Source organism: Cricetulus griseus, unplaced genomic scaffold, assembly GCF_003668045.3.
Source record: "Cricetulus griseus strain 17A/GY unplaced genomic scaffold, alternate assembly CriGri-PICRH-1.0 unplaced_scaffold_1, whole genome shotgun sequence".
Lineage (NCBI taxonomy): Eukaryota > Metazoa > Chordata > Mammalia > Rodentia > Cricetidae > Cricetulus > Cricetulus griseus.
The window spans coordinates 1,358,103-1,364,154 of NW_023276808.1; positions in this window are offsets into that span (position 1 = coordinate 1,358,103).

Here is a 6,052-nt window from a genome sequence, read left to right on the forward strand (position 1 = left end):
GCTGGGTCTGACCTCCAGGACATACAGGAGCATATATCCGTGCCAGCTCCAGGCAATAAAATGCTCACTAATGGTAAAGAGCAGAAACATGTTAAGGAGCCTGCCACCAAGCATGAAGACCAGACATACATCACAGGAACCAACATGGTTGCAGTGACCTGACACAGGGGAGTAAGCACAGGCCCAATGGTGAGCATGCACAAAAGTAAAAAGTGCCAGTACTGTGGCTGTTACAGTTAGCACCCAAGAGGAAGTCAGGACAACCTGGACAATTTACTAGGATTCTACTACCTTCCTCCCCACCCCCAAAAAATAAAACAAAAAACCACTTGGAAGTGGCATGTGCCCTAATCCTAGAAGAAGCAAGATCTGTGCTTCTGGTAGGCAGGAATTCCAGCACAGACAGCTTATCTCAAAAAGGGCCTCACAGAGTGCTCAATGGAGGTAGAAGCCTTTAATTCCAGCACTTGTGAGGTAGAAGTGGGTGGATCTGTCTCAAAAGTTAGAGAAACCCTGTCTTGAAAAAAGAAAACAAAACAACACACACACACACACACACACAAAAAAAAAAAAAAACACTAAAGTGTTTTGGTCCCACTGAGTCTGTTCAAACAGCATGTCCAAGGTGGTTTGCAACTTAGCTCAAGGAGTTTCTGAGCTTCTCTTAGGGCCTTGATTCGTTTCCCTCTGCCTTTAATCCCAGCACTAGGGTGACAGAGGCAGGCAGATCTTTGTGAGTTCGAGACCAGCCTGGTTCAAGAGAGCTAGTTCCGAGACAGCCTCAAAAGACAGAGAGAAGCCATGTCTTGAACCCCCACCAAAAAAGAAACCACTCTGAGACAAGTGCCCTAAACTGGAGTTCTTACAACCAAGGCAAACCTTGAATCTACTGAAACCATCTCAAAAGGTCCCAAGAGAAAAATCTGCTTTTAAAATGTAGCAAGGTCTCACCAACACTGGGCTCTGTTTTAGGTCCATGGAACATACATGAATAATGCTCCCATCACACCTAACTTACCCATCATTTTTAGTGCAGCACTCCTCACACTCCCAAGCCTGAGCTCAGCGCCTGTGCACAAATGCTTCCAATGGGCTCAACAGGGATGCTTGTCCCACACAGCGAGGCCCAAAGTGGAAGCACTTTCCAGTTCTGCCTCAGAGAGGGCAACCACATTAATGACCACAATGTAGGTTGCCCCCTCGAGTCTGGAGGCGCCTCGACCCCCCAAGACCTCTCCAATACCACTTCAGTTCCCGGCTACTGCAAGCGATGTCCTGAGTCCTTCCTTCCCACTCAACATTTTCCCCTCCGTGCCCGCAGATTCCAAGATCCCAGGACACCGCAGTTAACCCAGAAACGTGCTACCAAGAGACCCATTGTAGCTCAAGTCCCAAGAATGCCCCACACTAGTCGAATGCTAGAGGAGTCAGTAAGAACTGAGGAAACCACCCTTTTGTCAACCAGCAGCGCTCAAAACTTGGCGGCACTTTATTCCAGCTCAAAAATTGCCCCCATAATTTGAGTACCACAGGCTGACATCGTCCAGAGAGATGCACAAATCAGAAAAAAAATTTACCCACCAGAAAACTGAAAACATTGGAACATTCAGGGTGTTGGTGGCGCATGCCTTTAATCCCAGCACTTGGGAGGCAGAGGCAGGTGGATCTCTGTGAATTCGAGGCCAGTCTGTTCTCCAGAGCGAGTGCCAGCATAGGCACCATAGCTACATAGAGTAAGCCTGTCTCGAAAAACCAAAAAAACAAACCAAACCAAACCAAATAAACAAACAAAAAACATTGGAACAGTTCAATAAAATGTGCCAAGAACCTAAATGATAAGTAAATTCAGGGTGGTTAGTATCCGGTCCCAAAATTGACGCAAGTCCATTGATAATTTGGCTTCTCCCACACAAGCAATACAATTGCCTGAAGCCCTCTGAAACTCCTGAAAGCATCATTCATAACCTCCACAAATACTCCTAAAACTCCTACATTGCTAAAACTATATACAGTCTGCCCACAGGCCTTGCCGCCTGTGAGGGGGACTAAACTCAGCTGACTTGGGGCCAGGAGGCCGAACCCTCAGCTATGCTCATTTAAAATTCTAGTTTCTAAAAGTTCCAAAGCAAGCTGGTCAGTGCTGGCTCAAGCCCATAATCCTAGTTAGGCAGCAGGACCTACGCATTCAAGGCTGGCATAGTCTGCAGAGCGAGTTCCAGGTTATGCTCCAAACAACATAGAATACCAAACGTTCTGAAAGCAGGCATTGGTGATACTGAGGAACGCATATGTGTGTTACTCATTCAGACCCAGGTTGTAAGCTGGCTAAATTAAACCTACCTCATCCAACATCCATATTTAGCCTATACCTGCCCCTCAAAGCTAAGGTCCTCAGTTTCAAATCTCAGAACAGAAAAAAATTACCTTTCATACTGAGAGAAGGCCGAACTCGAAATTGGAGCAGAATATCCTCACAAGCACCAACAAGATCCGATAGAAGTCTCTGGGAGCAGAGAGGCTCTAGTATTTACATAGTCTGAGAGCTCATTGGCCCCCTGGAGGGGAGGCTCTGGAATCCCTCCCTCCACCTGGGGCCATCCTTACCCATTCCATCATGTGTCCTCGGTTCTGATGCCCCCTGCATGGTCTGAATGACTTTCAGGTTCCATGCTCCCCCACGGTCCCGTGGCTGCTCCACCACCCCAAGAGGAGGAAGTGGATTTGTTTGTTTGTATTTATGTTTCTAAATGGCTAGGGTTTGGGTAGCAGACCTTTTTTGTAGCAATTTTTGAGGCTGACACTGGGGATGCAGGAAGGATCACTGTTAGTTCAAGACCCTGGGGTCACAATACTGAATTCCAGATCAGCCAGGGTACATAGTGAGATTCAGCCTTTGGGTGTTGTTTTTGGGTCCTTCAAGGATTTCTTGGTAGTGTTGAAACCTGTCCTAGCAGGCAACTCCCTGAGATCTGTCCTTGTCTGCCTCCTGGGTGCTGGGATGAAAAGGAATTTGCCACCACTGCCCAGCTCCAGATCATTCTTGAAAATATTAATGAAAGGAGTAAAGGAAGTAATCTCTACCTGGGAAGCTCAGTGTTTTGTTCTGTTTTCATATTTTCTGACTGAGTTGAAGTCCTTTCTCCACCTCCTTTGTCTTTCTTTTTCATGTGTCTACGGCTAGACCTGCATTGCCAAAATGGATTGGGGGTCAAACAATAACTAGCTGAGTTTGTTTTCTTTACCTTTACATGGTTTTATGGATTGAAATCAGGTCTCCAGGCATACAGGGCCAAAGCTACTGAGCCATGTTGCACGCTTGGGTTTTAGGGTTTCTTTGGAAAAAAAGTCTCAGGTACTCTACGCTGGCCCTACACTCACTGAATTGCCAAGGATATGCTTGGATTCCTTATTTTCTCTTGTCATCTCCCAAGGGCTGGATTAATGGGCACATAAGACCATTTCCAGTTCAGTCATCAATTCCAGGCATATTTCTATGTATGTATTTTTGATGTATTGTCTATTGAAGAAGTAAACCTTGTCAGCATGTAGCTAGGTCATCCATTTGGAGAAGAAGATAAAGATCGGGATTTGGCCCATGTAGTGGTGACAACTTTACTCCAAGCCCTTGGGAGGCAGAGGCAGGTAGATGTCTTGAGTTTGGGGCCAGGAGTACACAGAGAGACCCTATCTCAATAAAAACAGCAACAAGGATATAGGTTTTAGAGTCTAGAATACTGGATTTCTTTTTATATTTTTTCTCTTTTTATGTATTTGGACTCTGGGTCTTTCTAGGCTAGTCTAGCTTTGGATTCTCTATGTAGCTGAGGATAGCCATGAATCCTTCTCCTGTCACTTCTTTCCCAGTATGGCCTTGGCCACTATGCCTTGTCTATTCTATGCTGAATCCAACCAAGCAAAGCATCCCATCATCATAGCTTTAACCTTAGAATTTAGTTTATTGTGTGTGTGTGTGTGTGTGTGTGTGTGTGTGAGAGAGAGAGAGAGAGAGAGAGAGAGAGAGAGAGAGAGAGAGAGAGAGAGAGAATCCTACTATCTCTGGCTAGCCTGGGACTCACTAGGTAGACAAGGCTGTTCTCTGCCTTAAGAGTAAATACTTGTCCTACCATTCTATTCTGCAGTGAGCTTTTTTAAATTACATTTATGAGTGTGGTGGTGCAGAATTTTAATTCCAACATTCTGGAGCTACAAGCAGGCACATATCTGGATATGTGGGTCACCTGGTCTACAAAGCTGGTTCCAGGAAATGTACAGTTCTTACACAGTGAAACTCTGCATGGAAAAAAAAACAAAGAAACCAACCAACAAAACAAAACCACATAATCAGAGACAGAATAGACTCCTCCATTACCCCCAAAAGCAACCTACCCACATACACAAACATATAATGAACTTTGAGGGTGTTTAGGGACTTTTAGAAAAAAAAGACATTTATTATTTTATGTATCTACAAGGATCAGACTACAGGCATGGCTTGATTTGGGAGTTTTCGTTTCCTCTTTGTGTATGTGTATTTGGGACTGGGGGTGTCCACAGAGGACAGAAGATGACATCAGATGACCGGGAGCATAACTTACAGGATGTTGTAAACTACTAACCGGGTGCGAGAAACCAAACTTTGCTCCTCAAGAAGAGCAGTCTTAATCACTGAGCCATCTCTTCATCTCCTGCTTTGGGGATCTGGGTTTCTGGGATCTTTTACTATACTGTCTCCCCACTCAGGTTCACCTTGTTCAGAGTCAGAATCCCTGCAGTGCTACTCTGTCCTTGTCTACATCCCCCATCCCATCTCCCCAGACAGGGTTTCTCTTTGTAGCCCTGGCTATCTGGAACTCACTCTGTAGCCCAGGCTGACTTTGATCTCAGAAATCAGGCTCCCTCTGCTGGGAATACAAATGTAAGCCACCATGTCTACTCGTCCAAACCCAAGCCTTATAAAGCTGCAGGCATTTGACTCACAGTTCAGACATGTGTTCTCTGAGGACAGTGAAGCCCTGAAGGTCAGAGCCTCCCTAATTCTACTCTTCCAGTCCAAATGTGACTCCAGACTAAAACTGAGAAAGAGTTTAACCACAGAAGGAAATCATTGATCATTTTCTTCAAACCAGGAAGGGAATCAGTCTATAATAACTTACATTATTGGCCGGGTGTTGGTGGGGTAAGCCTTTAATGCCAGGATTCTCAGGAGGCAGAGGCAGGTGGATCTCTGTGAGTTCAAGGCCAGCCTGGTCTACAGAGCGAGTTCTAGGACAGTCTCCAAGTCAATACAGAGAAACCTGTGTCACAAAACTGTGCATGCGCACTCTCTCTCTCACAAACACACACAAAAAAACTCTTATGTTATTATAACTTGTATTGTTTTTGGGCCACAAGTCCTACCCCCCACCCAAATGGTTAAATTTTCTGTGTAGCCCTGATTGCTGGGTTACTCAGCTTTGTATACTAGGGTAGCCTTGAACTCAGAGATCCATCTGGCTCTGCCCACCAAGTGAAGCTAATTAGGGTTACCTGCATGAACATGGCAGGGATTCTATTTGCTGAGGGCTACACCACTCACTAAGGAAGGTGTCCAGCAATCAATGGGCTCATGACACTTTCCTTTAAACCCTGTAACCTGTATAATCCTCACCTCAACTCCGTGAACAGACCACATCACCCACCTCAGCTTGTCCCCTACAGGATGGACAGCTGTGGCCTCACCTCCAAAGTAACTGAGGACCTTTCTTCCATCCTGGTAACCAACCAGACACTGACTGAGTTTTATGTGACCAACAGCACTCTGGGCACACAGGTGTCAGGATGCAGTGCAGGAGGCTGCTACATCCAAGCTACAAACTTCAAGTCCTGTAGTGAGAGATGGACCCTGATATCTTGGGGAGAATAAGGGATTCAGGAATGCTGGCCTCATGTTTGGGGGTAGGAATTCTAAATGATTGAGATTCATTAAACACTGGATAAATAAATGATGCTGCAGAGACAGATCAACTGTTAAAAGCACTTGGGGATCTTACAGAGGAACTGAGTTCAATTCCCT